General features: G+C 49.2%; 1 protein-coding gene across 3 annotated transcripts in view; it reads left to right on the top strand.

The window, feature by feature from the left end:
- The window catches only part of PTH1R (parathyroid hormone 1 receptor), a 489914-nt gene that overhangs the window by 164586 nt on the left and 305953 nt on the right, over positions 1-19375 (top strand). The window lies entirely within an intron of this gene.

Raw genomic sequence — 19375 nt, forward strand, 5'->3', positions numbered from 1 at the left:
TATGGGAAAGTGTAGGAAGCGTGCTCTGTGTAATGTGCAGAGGTCACTGTGCAGAGGGGGGAAAGGGGCAGAGGCGCTGTGCAGAGGAGGGAGGAGGCACTGTGCAGAGGGCGCTGTGCAGAGGGGGCGAAGGCGCTGTGCAGAGGGGGCAGAGGCGCTGTGCAGAGGGGGCAGAGACACTGTGCAGAGGGGGCTGAGGCGCTGTGCAGAGGTCACTATGCAGAGAGGGGTGAGGCGCTGTGCAGAGGGGGGCGGAGGCGCTGTGCAGAGGGGGGGTGGAGGTGCTGTGCAGAGGTCACTATGCAGAGAGGGGTGAGGCGCTGTGCAGAGGGTGGGCGGAGGCACTGGGCAAAGGTCACTATGCAGAGAGGGGTGAGGCGCTGTGCAGAGGGGGGGCGGAGGCGCTGTGCAGAGGGGGGATGGAGGCACTGTGCAGAGGGGGGGCGCTGTGCAGAGGTCACTGTGCAGAGAGGGGCGAAACGCTGTGCAGAGGTCACTGTGCAGAGAGGGGCGAAGCACTGTGCAGAGGTCACTGTGCAGAGAGGGGCGGAGGCGCTGTGCAGAGGTCACTGTGCAGAGAGGGGCGAAACGCTGTGCATAGGTCACTGTGCAGAGAGGGGCGAAGTGCTGTGCAGAGGTCACTGTGCAGAGAGGGGCGGAGGCGCTGTGCAGAAGACACTGTGCAGACAGGGGCGAGGCACTGTGCAGAGGTCACTGTGCAGAGAGGGGCGGAGGCGCTGTGCAGAGGTCACTGTGCAGAGAGGGGCGGAGGCGCTGTGCCGCTGTGATTTGGTGCTGTTGTTGATGATCTTTTTTTCTTACCTTTTTAATATCAGAAGTTTTTGTCTCTGCTCCTCGTTCTTGATGAGTGGAGAGGAGAGCAGGACACTTAATCCTTCTGTGTCTGGCTCTGGGTTGCTCGGTGCTGGCTCCGGGGTGCTTGCTCTGGGTTGCTCGGTGCTGGCTCTGGGGTGCTCGGTGCTGGCTCTGGGGTGCTCGGTGCTGATTCTGGGGTGCTGGCTCTGGGTTCCTCGGTGCTGGCTCTGGGGTGCTCGGTGCTGGCTCTGGGGTGCTCGGTGCTGATTCTGGGGTGCTGGCTCTGGGGTGCTCGGTGCTGACCCTGGGGTGCTCGGTGCTGGCTCTGGGGTGCTGGCTCTGGGGTGCTCGGTGCTGGCTCTGGGGTGCTGGCTCTGGGGTGCACGGTGCTGGCTCTGGGGTGCTCGGTGCTGATTCTGGGGTGCTGGCTCTGGGGTGCTCGGTGCTGGCTCTGGGGTGCTGGCTCTGTGGGGCTCGGTGCTGGCTCGGGGGCTCGGTGCTGGATCTGGGGGGCTCTTCTTCTCTTCTCTTCTTTCTCCAGGAGATAATGGCACTATTACATTACATATTGCTGTATTCTCCGCACAGAACATCTCGCTGAACACCGGCCGCTGCTTGACATGTAATTACTGAGGACCCTGATTCAATTGAAGATATTGTCAGCATTGCCCGGACCGGTCATCTCCTTGCCGAGGGGCAGGGGGGGTTCTGATGGGAGACGACGGCTCTGATCCGTGTGATCATTTATTTATTTTGTTAATGAACTTTCCCAGCACAATCCTGTAATAGACAAGAGTGGGTCGCTCAGCAGAAATTCTCTGGTCAGCTCTTTAAAGGACCCGGCCAGTCTGTAAAGATCGAACAATTGAAACCCTGCAACTTTGTAACAGATTTTGTGTTTTATAATGTACCTAGTGCTTTGTGCTTTACACTGCAGCTCTGCTTGCTCAGATTGGCTGCTGTGTATAGGCTCCAGCAGGTGGTCAGTGCACGATCACATGATTATATAAATCATTACCGAAAATCATAAACTACAAGCGACTAATCCTCCAGGTAGGAGATTATAAGGGAACCAATGCCCAAAGCCCTGAGGGGCCACAGTGGGGTGGATCCCAGGGGCCGCTAGAACGTTCCGGCGCTGATGGGATACAATGTATCACTGTACTCATACCAGTAGCAATAACCTGCGAGCTCAGTCATATACAGGGGTGTGAAAAAGTGTTCACCCCCCTCCTGATTTCTTATTGTTTTGCATGTTTGTCACTTAAATGTTTCAGATCACAAAACAAATGTAAATATTAGACAAAGATAACACAATGAAACACAAAAGGCAGTTTATAAATGAAGGTCTTTATTATTAAGGGAAAAAGAAATCCAAACCTACTGGGTCCTGTGGGAAAAAGTGATTGCCCCCTAAACCTAATAACTGGTTGGGCCCTCAGCAGCAATAACTGCAATCCAGCGTTTGTGATAACTGGCAATGAGTCTTTACAACGCTCTGGAGGGATTTTGGCCGCTCAAGTTTATACATATTCGGTGCATAAAGAAAAAGCCGAGCTTCTACCAAGAGCTCCAAGCATAATCGATCTTTAGTGGATTAGCTGCAGGTTTGGTGTTTGGAAAATGAAGAAACGAAGGCTTAGCAGCTATTAGCTGTGAAGGAGCAGGTTCAGATTTGTTGTTTACCTTGCACAGAAGCTGCTGCAGCACAGTATGGAGCATGATGGACAGGCAGAAGATACTGTATGTGGCTGTGTAGTGGCAGCAGCAGGATAGTATGGAGCATGATGGACAGGCAGATGTACAGCTGTGTAGTGGCAGCAGCAGGACAGTATGGAGCGTGATGGACAGGCAGATTTGCAGCTGTGTAGTGGCAGCAGCAGGACAGTATAGAGCGTGATGGACAAGCAGATGTGCAGCTGTGTAGTGGCATCAGGACTGTATGGAGCATGATGGACAGGCAGATGTACAGCTGTGTAGTGGCAGCAGCAGGACAGTATGGAGCATGATGGACAGGCAGATGTACAGCTGTGTAGTGGCAGCAGCAGGACAGTATGGAGCATGATGGATAGGCAGATGTGCAGCTGTATAGTGGCAGCAGCAGGACAGGATGGAGCATGATGGACAGGCAGATGTACAGCTGTGTAGTGGCAGCAGCAGGACAGTATGGAGCATGATGGACAGGCAGATGTGCAGCTGTATAGTGGCAGCAGAAGGACAGGATGGAGCATGATGGACAGGCAGATGTACAGCTGTGTAGTGGCAGCAGCAGGACAGTATGGAGCATGATGGACAGGCAGATTTGCAGCTGTGTAGTGGCAGCAGCAGGACAGTATGGAGCATGATGGACAGACAGATGTGCAGCTGTGTAGTGGCAGCAGCAGGACAGTATGGAGCGTGATGGACAAGCAGATGTGCAGCTGTGTAGTGGCAGCAGCAGGACAGTATGGAGCATGATGGGCAGGCAGATGTACAGCTGTGTAGTGGCAGCAGCAGGACAGTATGGAGCATGATGGACAGGCAGATGTGCAGCTGTGTAGTGGCATCAGCAGGACAGTATGGAGCATGATGGACAGGCAGATGTGCAGCTGTGTAGTGGCAGCAGCAGGACAGTATGGAGCATGATGGACAGGCAGACGATATGTGGCTGTGTAGTGGCAGCAGCGGAACTGTATGGAGCATGATGGACAGGCAGATGTGCAGCTGTGTAGTGGCAGCAGCAGGACAGTATGGAGCATGATGGACAGGCAGATTTGCAGCTGTGTAGTGGCAGCAGCAGGACAGTATGGAGCGTGATGGACAGACAGATGTGCAGCTGTGTAGTGGCAGCAGCAGGACAGTATAGAGTATGATGGACAGGCAGATGTACAGCTGTGTAGTGGCAGCAGCAGGACAGTATAGAGCATGATGGACAGGCAGATGTGCAGCTGTATAGTGGCAGCAGCAGGACAGGATGGAGCATGATGGACAGGCAGATGTACAGCTGTGTAGTGGCAGCAGCAGGACAGTATGGAGCATGATGGACAGGCAGATTTGCAGCTGTGTAGTGGCAGCAGCAGGACAGTATGGAGCATGATGGACAGACAGATGTGCAGCTGTGTAGTGGCAGCAGCAGGACAGTATGGAGCGTGATGGACAAGCAGATGTGCAGCTGTGTAGTGGCAGCAGCAGGACAGTATGGAGCATGATGGGCAGGCAGATGTACAGCTGTGTAGTGGCAGCAGTAGGACAGTATGGAGCATGATGGACAGGCAGATGTGCAGCTGTGTAGTGGCAGCAGCAGGACAGTATGGAGCATGATGGACAGGTAGATGTGCAGCTGTGTAGTGGCAGCAACAGGACAGTATGGAGCATGATGGACAGGCAGATGTGCAGCTGTGTAGTGTCAGCAGCAGGACAGTATGGAGCATGATGGACAGGCAGAAGATATGTGGCTGTATAGTGGCAGCAGCAGCAGTACTGTATGGAGCATGATGGACAGGTAGATGTGCAGCTGTGTAGTGGCAGCAGCAGGACAGTATGGAGCATGATGGACAGGCAGACGATATGTGGCTGTGTAGTGGCAACAGCGGAACTGTATGGAGCATGATGGACAGGCAGATGTGCAGCTGTGTAGTGGCAGCAGCAGGACAGTATGGAGCATGATGGACAGGCAGATTTGCAGCTGTGTAGTGGCAGCAGCAGGACAGTATGGAGCGTGATGGACAGACAGATGTGCAGCTGTGTAGTGGCAGCAGCAGGACAGTATAGAGCGTGATGGACAGGCAGATGTACAGCTGTGTAGTGGCAGCAGCAGGACAGTATGGAGTATGATGGACAGGCAGATGTGCAGCTGTGTAGTGGCAGCAGCAGGACAGTATGGAGCGTGATGGACAAGCAGATGTGCAGCTGTGTAGTGGCAGCAGCAGGACAGTATGGAGCATGATGGGCAGGCAGATGCACAGCTGTGTAGTGGCAGCAGCAGGACAGTATGGAGCATGATGGACAGGCAGATTTGCAGCTGTGTAGTGGCAGCAGCAGGACAGTATGGAGCATGATGGACAGACAGATGTGCAGCTGTGTAGTGGCAGCAGCAGGACAGTATGGAGCGTGATGGACAAGCAGATGTGCAGCTGTGTAGTGGCAGCAGCAGGACAGTATGGAGCATGATGGGCAGGCAGATGTACAGCTGTGTAGTGGCAGCAGCAGGACAGTATGGAGCATGATGGACAGGCAGATGTGCAGCTGTGTAGTGGCAGCAGCAGGACAGTATGGAGCTTGATGGACAGGTAGATGTGCAGCTGTGTAGTGGCAGCAGCAGGACAGTATGGAGCATGATGGACAGGCAGATGTGCAGCTGTGTAGTGTCAGCATCAGGACAGTATGGAGCATGATGGACAGGCAGAAGATATGTGGCTGTATAGTGGCAGCAGCAGAAGTACTGTATGGAGCATGATGGACAGGCAGATGTGCAGCTGTGTAGTGGCAGCAGCAGGACAGTATGGAGCATTATGGACAGGCAGACGATATGTGGCTATGTAGTGGCAGCAGCGGAACTGTATGGAGCATGATGGACAGGCAGATGTGCAGCTGTGTAGTGGCAGCAGCAGGACAGTATGGAGCATGATGGACAGGCAGATTTGCAGCTGTGTAGTGGCAGCAGCAGGACAGTATGAAGCGTGATGGACAGACAGATGTGCAGCTGTGTAGTGGCAGCAGCAGGACAGTATAGAGCGTGATGGACAGGCAGATGTACAGCTGTGTAGTGGCAGCAGCAGGACAGTATGGAGTATGATGGACAGGCAGATGTGCAGCTGTGTAGTGGCAGCAGCAGGACAGTATGGAGCGTGATGGACAAGCAGATGTGCAGCTGTGTAGTGGCAGCAGCAGGACAGTATGGAGCGTGATGGACAGGCAGACGATATGTGGCTGTGTAGTGGCAGCAGCGGAATTGTATGGAGCATGATGGACAGGCAGATGTGCAGCTGTGTAGTGGCAGCAGCAGGACAGTATGGAGCATGATGGATAGGCAGATTTGCAGCTGTGTAGTGGCAGCAGCAGAACAGTATGGAGTGTGATGGACAGGCAGATGTACAGCTTTGTAGTGGCAGCAGCAGAACAGTATGGAGCATGATGGACAGGCAGATGTGCAGCTGTGTAGTGGCAGCAGCAGGACAGCATGGAGCGTGATGGACAAGCAGATGTGCAGCTGTGTTGTGGCAGCAGCAGGACAGTATGGAGTATGATGGACAGGCAGATGTGCAGCTGTGTAGTGGCAGCAGCAGGACAGTATGGAGCATGATGGACAGGCAGATGTGCAGCTGTGTAGTGGCAGCAGCAGGACAGTATGGAGCATGATGGACAGGCAGATGTGCAGCTGTGTAGTGGCAGCAGCAGGACAGTATGGAGCATTATGGACAGGCAGATGTGCAGCTGTGTAGTGGCAGCAGCAGGACAGTATGGAGCATGATGGACAGGCAGATGTGCAGCTGTGTAGTGGCAGCAGCAGGACAGTATGGAGCGTGATGGACAAGCAGATGTGCAGCTGTGTACTGGCAGCAGCAGGACAGTATGGAGTATGATGGACAGGCAGATGTGCAGCTGTGTAGTGGCAGCAGCAGGACAGTATGGAGCATGATGGACCGGACAGCTTCATCATGGCAGCAGTAACATGTTGGTGATGTTTACATCTCTTAGTAAGATGCAGATAATACAAACAGTGACACAAAGTATCGGTGCATCCAGATACCGGTGGCGCTGAGTTGCGGCTTCTCCTGGACACTGATCAGGGTGAGGATTGTGCAGCGCTGACAGCAGAGGACAGTCCTGAACACAATGAACCATCATCAGTTACTTCTGTGCAGAAAACATTTTTATTTTGACTGATGACCGACCGAGGAATATTTCTCATTATTCACAACAATGATGATGGATTTTCTGCGCTAATCACAAGCACTGCCTGTATCGTAGGTCAGAAAAACTACACATGGCCGACACAGTCTGAGAGATTCACAGGAAATTCATCCGAAAACTAATGAGAATTATTCAGATTTGCAAATTTTTAATGATTAGTTCTGAAAATGTAATCGTGCAGAATAGTCACAGATGGAGCAAGATCTGGAAGTCGTAACGGGGGGGGGAGGAGGGAGATGGAGCTGCAGCTTCTCTCTGTGCGTCTCCTGCTGTGAGAGGGGAGGAGGAGCAGCAGGTGGGAGAGCGCCCACTGCGCAGGCAGGCAGCAGAAATCTGCCGATCACACTTATGGCGGCCCCTCGTCTACAGATTCAGAGGGGGAACGCTTCTATCTCCAGATTTTTTTATTTTATTTCTTGTCTCAATGTTTTCTTTCTTTTCTGTTTCTATTTTTGAACACTTGTTTCTGTTTTGCATTGAATGACAATATTCCCCGGGGAGAGCGGCGTTTTATTGCTGACTGTCTCCACTGGAGCCGGGAAATGAGACGCTCATTACAGAAATCATACGCTCTGTCACGTTTCAGCGAGGACTTGGCTGGGAATCCCGGGCAGTTGGACGTGTTGGGGGTGACGCCATAGTCGGGCGAGAGGTGACCCGCTGACTCCGGCGCACACCCTCCAGGTAAAGCTGGGTGTGTTCTCTGGGCCAAGGGCTCCGGGCGGAGGAGACGGAGGAATCCTGGAATTTCTTCTGCAGAATCTTAGGATCGGGGCCAAGTCCTGAAGATTGTGGGGGGAACATAAGGCCGCGCTGGGCTGGGGGGCTCCGGCGGACCGCCATCATATTAATGACTGGTGTTGTGTTCCTGCAGTTGGCCGATCTCCCGGTAAAGTCCAACTCTCCACGGAGACGCGAAACCCATCCTTGTTTATGGCCTCGTTTGTAAGAAAAGGACGGCAAAAGCAAACCGCGTCCGGAGCCGCGAGTCAGAGATTAACGGCGGCACAGATTGTGCACGGATTGTGCCGCCCCCAAGGGGGGCGCCGGCGCGGTGGGATGTGCGTCTGCCTCTGTCACTAAAGGGGCAATTACAAGAGAAAATCTCTGAGCGTCAGAGACGTCATAAGACGCAGCAGAGTTTATAGAACACAAGACATGATCGACACATCTTCTGCATTTTTCCCTTTTTTTGGGAATAATTGAGCCCAGATTGCTGACAGATTTATCACCTGTAGAGACCCCCTGGGGCGCTTACATCAGCGGAGCCCCCCGGGGTTTATGTGGATGCCTGCAATTCTCTCCTGTTTGTAGGATAAGGGGGAACCTGATCCGCAGGAGGGGTGACCTCAGTGCAGCGCTTGATACTATCGATCTGAGTCACTTTCTCGGCTTTCACACTCGTTACTGACTCTGCTCAAAACTCTGCACCTGCAGCTCTCCGGCTGGGAGTTGTAGTTCTTCCGCGTCATTGTTTCACTGGAATTCACTGGATTTACTAATTAGGACACTGCCCCATAAATAAATACAAGGTACACAGCGGGTGATATAAGTATTGAACACGTCATCAATCTTCTAAGTAAATCTATTTCTAAAGGTGCTATTGACATGAAATTCTCCCCAGATGTCGGTAACAACCCATCCAATCCACACAGGAAAGAAATCACCAGAGATGTCCATAAATGATGTGTAATAATGAGAATTGACACAGGGAAAAAGTATTGAACACGTTACTGAAATGTAATTAATACTTCATACAAAAGCCTTTGTTGGTGATGAAGCTTCAAGACGCCTCGTGTATGGAGAAACTAGTCGCAGGCATTGCTCAGGTGGGATTTTGGCCCATTCTTCCACATAAACAGAAGCTTTCGTGGCTTCTTCTATGAACTCTGGTCTTTAGTTCCTTCCATACATTTCTCTAGGATCCAGGTCCGGTGATCGGCTCGGCTGTTCTAGCAGATTTATTTTCTCTGACACCAGTTGAGAGTTTCCTTGGCCGTGTGTTTGGGATCATTGTCTTGCTGAGATGTCCACCCTCGTTTCATCTTCATCATCCTGGTAGATGGCAGCAGATTTTTATCAGGAATGTCTCGGTACATTTGTCTATTCATCCTTCCTTCAATTACATGAAGTTTGCCAGCACCGTAGGCTGAAAACCAATACCACAGCATGATGTCCCACCTCCACACTTCACTGTTGGTATGGTGTTTTTGGCGTGATATGCAGTTGCCTTTTGGCCTCCAAACATGACGTGTATTATGGCATCCAAACAGTTCAATTATGGTCTCATCTGACCAGACTATATTCTCCAGTATTTCACAGGCTTGTCTAAATGTTGAGCAAACTGTAAATGCACTTGATCATGCGGTTTATTCAGCAATGGAGTCTTGTATGGTGAGCGTGCATACAGGCCATGGAGGTTGTGTGGTGAGCGTGCATACAGGCCATGGAGGTTGTGTGGTGAGCGTGCATACAGGCCATGGAGGTTCTGTGGGGAGCGTGCATACAGGCCATGGAGGTTGGGTGGTGAGCATGCATACATGCCATGGAGGTTGGGTGGTGAGTGTGCATACAGGCCATGGAGGTTGTGTGGTGAGCGTGCATACAGGCCATGGAGGTTGGGTGGTGAGCGTGCATTCAGGTCATGGAGGTTCTGTGGTGAGTGTGCATACAGGCCATGGACTTTGGGTGGTGAGTGTGCATTCAGGTTATGGAGGTTGTGTGGTGAGCATGCATACAGGCCATGGAGGTTGTGTGGTGAGCATGCATACAGGCCATGGAGGTTGTGTGGTGAGCGTGCATAAAGGCCATGGAGGTTGTGTGGTGAGCGTGCATACAGGTCATGGAGGTTATGTGGTGAGCGTGCATACAAGCCATGTAGGTTGTGTGGTGAGCATGCATACAGGCCATGGAGGTTGTGTGGGGAGCATGCGTACAGGTCATGGAGGTTGGGTGGTGAGCGTGCATTCAGGTCATGGAGGTTGTGTGGTGAGCGTGCATACAGGCCGTGGAAGTTGTGTGGTAAGCATGCATCCACGCCATGGAGGTTGTGTGGTGAGCGTGCATACAGGCCGTGGAGGTTGGGTGGTGAGCGTGCATTCAAGTCATGAAGGTTGTGTGGTGAGCGTGCATACAGGCCGTGGAAGTTGTGTGGTGAGCGTGCATACAGGCCATGGAGGTTGGGTGGTGAGCATGCATACAGGCCATGGAGGTTGGGTGGTGAGCGTGCATACAGGCCATGGAGGTTGTGTGGTGAGCGTGCATACAGGCCATGGAGGTTGGGTGGTGAGCATGCATACAGGCCATGGAGGTTGGGTGGTGAGTGTGCATACAGGCCATGGAGGTTGTGTGGTGAGCGTGCATACAGGCCATGGAGGTTGGGTGGTGAGCGTGCATTCAGGTCATGGAGGTTCTGTGGTGAGCGTGCATACAGGCCATGGACTTTGGGTGGTGAGTGTGCATTCAGGTTATGGAGGTTGTGTGGTGAGCATGCATACAGGCCATGGAGGTTGTGTGGTGAGCATGCATACAGGCCATGGAGGTTGTGTGGTGAGCGTGCATAAAGGCCATGGAGGTTGTGTGGTGAGCGTGCATACAGGCCGTGGAGGTTGTGTGGTGAGCGTGCATACAGGTCATGGAGGTTATGTGGTGAGCGTGCATACAAGCCATGTAGGTTGTGTGGTGAGCGTGCATACAGGCCATGGAGGTTGGGTGGTGAGCATGCATACAGGCCATGGAGGTTGTGTGGGGAGCATGCGTGCAGGTCATGGAGGTTGGGTGGTGAGCGTGCATTCAGGTCATGGAGGTTGTGTGGTGAGCGTGCATACAGGCCGTGGAAGTTGTGTGGTAAGCATGCATACAGGCCATGGAGGTTGTGTGGTGAGCGTGCATTCAGGTCATGGAGGTTCTGTGGCGAGCGTGCATACAGGCCGTGGAGGTTGGGTGGTGAGCGTGCATTCAAGTCATGAAGGTTGTGCGGTGAGCGTGCATACAGGCCGTGGAAGTTGTGTGGTGAGCGTGCATACAGGCCATGGAGGTTGTGTGGTGAGCGTGCATACAGGCCATGGAGGTTGTGTGGTGAGTGTGCATACAGGCCATGGAGGTTCTGTGGGGAGCGTGCATACAGGTCATAGAAGTTGGGTGGTGAGCGTGCATTCAGGTCATGGAGGTTCTGTGGGGAGCATGCATACAGGTTATGGAGGTTGTGTGGTGAGCGTGCATACAGGCCATGGAGGTTGTGTGGTGAGCGTGCATACGGGCCATGGAGGTTCTGTGGGGAGCGTGCATACAGGCCATGGAGGTTGTGTGGTGAGCGTGCATACAGGTCATGGAGGTTGTGTGGGGAGCGTGCATACAGGTCATGGAGGTTGTGTGGTGAGCGTGCATACAGGTCATGGAGGTTGTGTGGTGAGCGTGCATACAGGTCATGGAGGTTGTGCGGTGAGCGTGCATACAGGTCATGGAGGTTGTGTGGTGAGTGTGCATACAGGACATGGAGGGTGAGTGTATTACTTATAGTTTTCTTGTCCCTGCTGATTCCAGCTCTTTCTGAAGCTCTCCACATATGTCCTTGGCTCTTGGACAACTCTTCTGACAATTGTTTTCACTCCTCTGTTTGATATCTTGCGGGGAGCACCTGGTCGTGGCAGGTTTATGGTGAAATGATGTTCTCTCCACTTACAGATTATGGCCCCAGTAGTTCTCACTGGGACCTTCAGAAGTTTAGAAATTCTTCTGTAACCGATGCCATCAGCATGTTTTGCAACAATAAGGTTGTGAAGGTCTTGAGACAGCTCACTGGTTTTCCCCATCATGAGATGTTTCCTGTGTGGCACCTTGGTATAGAGACTCCTTTTTAAAGGCAATCCAGTGAACCAGCTGATCTTATTTGTCACTAAGTAGCAGAATTGCTTTCTAATCACTGACCGATCTCAGGCGGTGTCAGGACTTTCCAGGGCTTTTTGTTCCTCTCTTTCTTCATGTGTTCAATACTTTTCCCTGTGTTTTTCCTGTGTGGATTGGATGGGTTGTTACTGACATCTGGTGAGAATTTCATGTCACTAGCACCTTTACCAATAGATTTAGTATTGGTGAGGCGTTGAATACTTGTTTCACCCGCTGTGTCTCCATGACACGATGAATGACAGATCCTCCTGCTTCTCCTTCTGAACCAGCACAGGACAGGATGGAAATGAGACGATTTGCTGCCTGAGAGCTAACAGTAAGGCAGTAGAGTTGTGACTGCAGCTCTGGTTGTAACCGGAGCAAAAAATATGTGAAGGATTATAAAAAAAAATATGGATAAATCTGTAATGAAATAAAGAAATTGTGCATTCGGTGAGGGGAGTGCTGCGAGCGCCTTCTGGCTGGAGTCGGATTGGCCATGGCGCCAGTGTGTATGAGCGCCGGTGCCGGGGTTGCTCTCCCCTTTCTGGGGCGTCGCAGTCGCTCCGCACAATGGAACGTCTCAGATCCTCCTTTATTTTTGAGCAGATCTGAGTTTCGCTCCGGAGACGACGTGTTAAAAGCTGCTTTGAAACACGAATTCTAAGACGTCCATTGAGCTCTGCTCCAGCCGCCCGGGTTAATTGCAGCAATTTTGGTTATATTGGATTGATGTTCTGCAGGACCCGCTGGACGGGATCAAAACATTCAGATTCTGCTAGTAAACAGGTTCCACCTGAAGCTGCGGCGATGCCAGGGGCGGCCGACGCGCGCTGGGGGGGGGCGGCGTGTCTGAACTGACCTTCTCTTTATTACTTCTCAGTTTCATTGTAACAAGACCTCACCGAGGGTTCATCACCCAGAAAGAGCGGTCACATCATCAGGATGTGTTACACGTCTCCAGTCCCTTCCAGAGCTGCATTCACAGTTCTGCCTGTCGCTATCAGCACACTTCCTCTGTAGCGCACTGCACACACAATGTGCATACAGGGAGCCTCCTGCTGTGTGTCTGTGTGTGTCTGGATGAAACACCACATTGCCCACAATGCATTGCAGCAGGCGCTACAGACGCAGTACAGAATTGGGAATGCAGCTCTGGATGGGACCAGAGTAACGTGCATAACGCACATAAAGTGCGAGATTTACAGTCTCTGAAATTATGTTATAAAAACTTTTACTTTTATAAACGTTACTTTTCTTTTTTGTCTTCAGATATTTGTCGTTTACTTTTGCACCAAATTCTAAATAAATGGCGCGCTCTTCATGAACTTTGTGCAAAAGCAAAAACGCTCTTTATTTTTTGCCTCCAGACAGTTTTGTGACTTTGTAGAGGAAAAATTCACACATTTCGCTAAAAGGTGTAAAATTTGCACCAAAGTAACTGACATACAGTACAGACCAAAAGTTTGGACACACCTTCTCATTTAAAGATTTTTCTGTATTTTCACGACTATGAAAATTGTCCATTCACACTGAAGGCATCAAAACTATGAATTACCACATGTGGAATTATATACTTAACAAAAAAGGGTGAAACAACTGAAAATATGTCTTATATTCTAGGTTCTTCACAGTAGCCACCTTTTGCTTTGATGACTGCTTTGCACACTCTTGGCATTCTCTTGATGAGCTTCAAGAGGTAGTCACCGGAAATGGTCTTCCAACAATCTTGAAGGAGTTCCTAGAGATGCTTAGCACTTGTTGGCCCTTTTGCCTTCACTCTGCGGTCCAGATCACCCCAAACCATCTCGATTGGGTTCAGGTCTGGTGACTGTGGAGGCCAGGTCATCTGGCGTAGCCCCCCATCACTCTCCTTCTTGGTCAAATAGCCCTTACACAGCCTGGAGGTGTTTGGGGTCATTGTCCTGTTGAAAAATAAATGATGGTCCAACTAAACGCAAACCGGATGGAATAGCATGCCGCTGCAAGATACTGTGGTAGCCATGCTGGTTCAGTATGCCTTCAATTTTGAATAAATTCCCAACAGTGTCACCAGCAAAGCACCCCCACACCATCACACCTCCTCCTCCATGCTTCACGGTGGGAACCAGGCATGTAGAGTCCATCCGTTCACCTTTTGTGCGTCGCACAAAGACACGGTGGTTGGAACCAAAGATCTCAAATTTGGACTCATCAGACCAAAGCACAGATTTCCACTGGTCTAATGTCCATTCCTTGTGTTCTTTAGCCCAAACAAGTCTCTTCTGCTTGTTGCCTGTCCTTCGCAGTGGTTTCCTAGCAGCTATTTTACCATGAAGGCCTGCTGCACAAAGTCTCCTCTTAACAGTTGTTGTAGAGATGTGTCTGCTGCTAGAACTCTGTGCGGCATTGACCTGGTCTCTAATCTGAGCTGCTGTTAACCTGCGATTTCTGAGGCTGGTGATTCGGATAAACTTATCCTCAGAAGCAGAGGTGACTCTTGGTCTTCCTTTCCTGGGGCGGTCCTCATGTGAGCCAGTTTCTTTGTTGTGCTTGATGGTTTTTGCAACTGCACTTGGGGACACTTTCAACGTTTTCCCAATTTTTCGCACTGACTGACCTTCATTTTTTAAAGTAATGATGGCCACTCGTTTTTCTTTACTTAGCTGCTTTTTTCTTGCCATAATACATATTCTAACAGTCTATTCAGTAGGACTATCAGCTGTGTATCCACCAGACTTCTGCACAACACAACTGATGGTCCCAACCCCATTTATAAGGCAAGAAATCCCACTTATTAAACCTGACAGGGCACACCTGTGAAGTGAAGACCATTTCCGGTGACTACCTCTTGAAGCTCATCAAGAGAATGCCAAGAGTGTGCAAAGCCGTCATCAAAGCAAAAGGTGGCTACTGTGAAGAACCTAGAATATAAGACATATTTTCAGTTGTTTCACCCTTTTTTGTTAAGTATATAATTCCACATATGGTAATTCATAGTTTTGATGCCTTCAGTGTGAATGGACAATTTTCATAGTCATGAAAATACAGAAAAATCTTTAAATGAGAAGGTGTGTCCAAACTTTTGGTCTGTACTGTACATAAAATCATTCTGGGGGGGGGGTGAGGACATTTGCACCAAATTTTGTGACATTTTAAAAATGTTGTAATTGGTGAATTAGTTGAAAACTTCAGGAAAGAAAAACCTCGTCCACAACGGCAAACGTAAGAAAAACAAGAACAGGCGAAAATGGATGAAGAAGACATTAAAAAAGGTGCAAATTAAAAGAAGAACGAGGGGCAAATGAAAAGCTGCAAAAATTGGACAAAAAAAGCTGAATATGCACGAAAAATGGGCCCTTTATGTCTCAATTCTGCGCTTTTTCAAGATCTCTTCTTCCTGTCAGTGAATATTAATATTCTTGTTTACATCCAGACCTGAAACTTGAGAATTTGCTACAATTTTATTCAAGACCAACACTTAAATAGATGAGGTTTTTTTTATAGAGGGCTAAAAACATCTTTAATATATTAAAAAAAAGTGAAAATAATCATATAGATATGTAAAAACAGGGCAATACAATAAGAGGAAGGTGCGGACGGGAAGCGGATAGCACAATACACAATACATTATACACTGGGATTTACACCGTATTATAAAGACACAGCCTCACATTTACACAGAAGATCATGACATATATTACACTCAATAATAAGTCCATACAAAAAAATCAGTGTAAACAATCCTGATAAATGATGTAGCTATATCTCACATCTATATAAGTGATGTTACACTGAAATACGGAGCACGTGAATATGATAAAGCATTATAGTATACATAGTAATATGATAACGTTGAGTAGTATAAATATAATAGTCATTTAAGATCTTCAGCGAATAATACCAGACAAAAGAGATCAATATGTAAAGGTAGCGTTACCAGCAGTATAGGAGACCAGGATCACACCACACCCCTGGAAGAAGAATTTCATTGCGAAACGCGTATCGTGAATGGTGGGTTCCTGGTCTCCTCTACTGCTCGGTACGTTACCTTTACATATTGATCTATTTTATCCTATCCTCTGTGGCTATGCTCTGTGGCCATTCTTCATAGTTATCCTCTGTGGCTATCTTCCGTGGCCATCCTTCATAGTTATCCTCTGTGGCTATCTTCCGTGGCCATCCTTCATAGTTATCCTCTGTGGCTATCTTCCATGGCCATCCTTCATGGTTATCCTCTGTGACTATCCTCTGTGGCCATCCTCCATGGTTATCCTCTGTGACTATCCTCCGTGGCCATCCTTCATGGTTATCCTCTGTGGCCATCCTCCGTGGTCATCTTCCATGGTTATCCTCTGTGACTATCCTCTGTGGCTATCCTCCATGGTTATCCTCTGTGACTATCCTCCGTGGCCATCCTTCATGGTTATCCTCTGTGACTATCCTCTGTGGTTATCCTCCATGGTTATCCTCTGTGACTATCCTCTGTGGCCATCCTCCATTGTTATCCTCTGTGACTATCCTCCGTGGCCATCCTTCATGGTTATCCTCTGTGAGTATCCTCTGTGGCCATCCTTCATGGTTATCCTCTGTGACTATCCTTCGTGGCCATCCTCCATGGTTATCCTCTGTGGCTATGCTCCGTGGTTATCCTCTGTGACTATCCTCTGTGGCCATCCTTCATGGTTATCCTCTGTGACTATCCTCTGTGGCCATCCTTCATGGTTATCCTCTGTGACTATCCTCTGTGGCTATCCTTCATGGTTATCCTCTTTGACTATCCTCCGTGGCCATCCTTCATGGTTATCCTCTGTGACTATCCTCTGTGGCTATCCTTCATGGTTATCCTCTTTGACTATCCTCCGTAGCCATCCTTCATGGTTATCCTCTGTGACTATCCTCCGTGGCCATCCTTCATGGTTATCCTCTGTGACTATCCTCCGTGGCCATCCTTCATGGTTATCCTCTGTGACTATCTTCTGTGGCTATCCTTCATGGTTATCCTCTTTGACTCTCCTCCATGGCCATCCTTCATGGTTATCCTCTGTGACTATCCTCCGTGGCCATCCTTCATGGTTATCCTCTGTGACTATCCTCCGTGGCCATCCTTCATGCTTATCCTCTCTGACTATCCTCCGTGGCCATCCTTCATGGTTATCCTCTGTGAGTATCCTCTGTGGCCATCCTTCATGGTTATCCTCTGTGACTATCCTTCGTGGCCATCCTCCATGGTTATCCTCTGTGACTATCCTTCGTGGCCATCCTCCATGGTTATCCTCTGTGGCTATGCTCCATGGTTATCCTCTGTGACTATCCTCCCTGGCCATCCTTCATGGTTATCCTCTGTGACTATCCTCCGTGGCCATCCTTCATGGTTATCCTCTGTGACTATCCTCTGTGGCCATCCTTCATGGTTATCCTCTGTGACTATCTTCTGCGGCCATCCTTCATGGTTATCCACTGTGATTACCCTCCATGGCCATCCTTCATGGTTATCCTCTATGACTATACTCTGTGGCCATCCTTCATGGTTATCCTCTGTGACTATCCTCTATGACTATCTGTCGTGGCCATCCTCTATGGTTATCCTCTGTAACTATCCTCCGTGGCCATCCTTCATGGTTATCCTCTGTGACTATCCTCTGTGGCTATCCTCCATGGTTATCCTCTGTGATTATCTTCTGTGGCAATCCTTCATGGTTATCCTCTGTGACTATCATCTGTGACTATCCTCTGTGTCTATCCTCTTTCTCCTGATACATTTTACTTGTACAAACTATCAGTCCAGGCTTTTTATAACAAAGCAGATTGTCTAAACTGGATACAATTGTAACAAACCCTCAGCTAAGAAGTATTTAGTCTCTGGGGGGTAAATAAAATGTTTCCATTCACTTATAGTGAGCAGAGATTTAAAAAAATGGATGGAAATGTAAATTCACAACATATTAGAAAGTGACAGAACTTGTCATCATTTGTGGTGGAACTTTAGTTACATAGGACTGCAGGCCGGTCTGGAAAATGACTTTTCTGTGAGTATCCTCGCTGATATCAGTGAGCGGTTACAGCTTATAATAAAGTCCAACCTCAGCAGTCTCCCGGCTGGATGCAAGAATATGAGAGGAGTCATCATTGTTAATGACCATTCCTAGAAAGTTCCTAGAAAGGAGGGGATCAGAGGACGAGGCGCAGAAATCCTTCAACACATCGGAGTGTCAGGAATCCAGATACATAAGACACGAGCTCGGTCTGCTACATGGAGGGCAGTGAGAATCCAGCGGGCACAAACTGATATGTGTACGACTGTGTTCACACTGGTGACCTGCACTGCGGATCCATCACGAGACACATCGGCGCACATTCAATATTTGCTGTTTTTTGACACTTTTTTGTCTCCTGGTATTCTTTACCATTTTTTATGCCAAATTTTTCAAAATAGTATTGCTCCATTTGCGCCAAATTGCTTTTTAAAAGTGGAAATTGATGAATTAGGCAAAAACATCAGGAAATCACAAACTCCGCCCACAACGGCGACCAAGAAACAACGGGGAGGAGTAAAAAGACTTAAGAAAATCCGCAAACTGCAAGAACAAGGAACAAAAGAAAATCAGGAGCAAAGTACAAAACTAAAGGAACAACGAAGGCAACAATGGATCGGGGCCAAGATGAAGGAATAGTGCGGGGTCCTCGGCCCCAGAGACAGACTTTACTATGGGGTCCCGTGTCAGGAGCTCGTGTGGTGGTGGCTGGGGGGCTCACACTATGTAATGTCGCCGTGTTGTGTCTGTCGGTCGTCAGTTCTTGTTTTCTGGTGTCTGAGGTCCGAATGTCCCCGAGCCGAGGCGATTCTAAGATCAGGGACAGACAAACGGAAGAATTAGAAAACTCCGATGGTCTTCATCCCTAGGGTCCTTATGTCCGTGTATTATGTCCGTGTGTCATCAAGGTGTCCATTTTCATACATCAATATTCAAAAATGTTTGTGACCAGTTTCCGCTTCCAGGGTTATTAATCACAATGTGTCCATAGTAATGGGATGTCGCTCGGATGATCGGTGCGGGATCTGTTTCGCCTGTACTCTTCTATCGTGGATCCAGACTTTTTGCTGCACTTTGTGGGTTTTCCGTGCCGCGGTATTTGATATATTTGCTGTTTTCTACCACGTAGCCCGGATCATTTAATGGAGCCGCTATGTGCCCACTATATTATTTTATTACCCCCATATATCATTCAGACAGCGACGTCTCTATACGGCACTCCCCATAGTCTTCCATATAGTATAATGCACTCCCTATAGTCCTCCATATAGTATGATGCACTCCCTATAGTCCTCCATATAGTATAATGCACTCCCTATAGTCATTCATAGAGTATAATGCACTCCCCATTGTCCTCCTTAGAGTATAATGCACCCCCATTGTCCTCCATATAGTATAATGCACTCCCCATAGTCCTCCATATAGTATAATGCACTCCCCATAGTCCTCCATATAGTATAATGCACTCCCTATAGTCATTCATAGAGTATAATGCACTCCCCATTGTCCTCCATAGAGTATAATGCACCCCCATTGTCCTCCATAGAGTATAATGCACCCGATAGTCCTCCATATAGTATAATGTACTCCCCATTATCCTCCATATAGTGTAATGCACCCCCATAGATCTACATATAGTATAATGCACTCCCCATAGTCTTCCATAGAGTATAATGCACACCCCATAGTCCTCCTGGAATCACCAAACCCTATTGAGGGGCCGGATGTTAGACTTGGTATCACAACCTCTGCACCACCTGCCTTTCTCC

Source organism: Phyllobates terribilis, unplaced genomic scaffold (genome assembly GCF_046119375.1).
Source record: "Phyllobates terribilis strain yellow unplaced genomic scaffold, ASM4611937v1 Scaffold_4__5_contigs__length_816908805, whole genome shotgun sequence".
NCBI lineage: Eukaryota > Metazoa > Chordata > Amphibia > Anura > Dendrobatidae > Phyllobates > Phyllobates terribilis.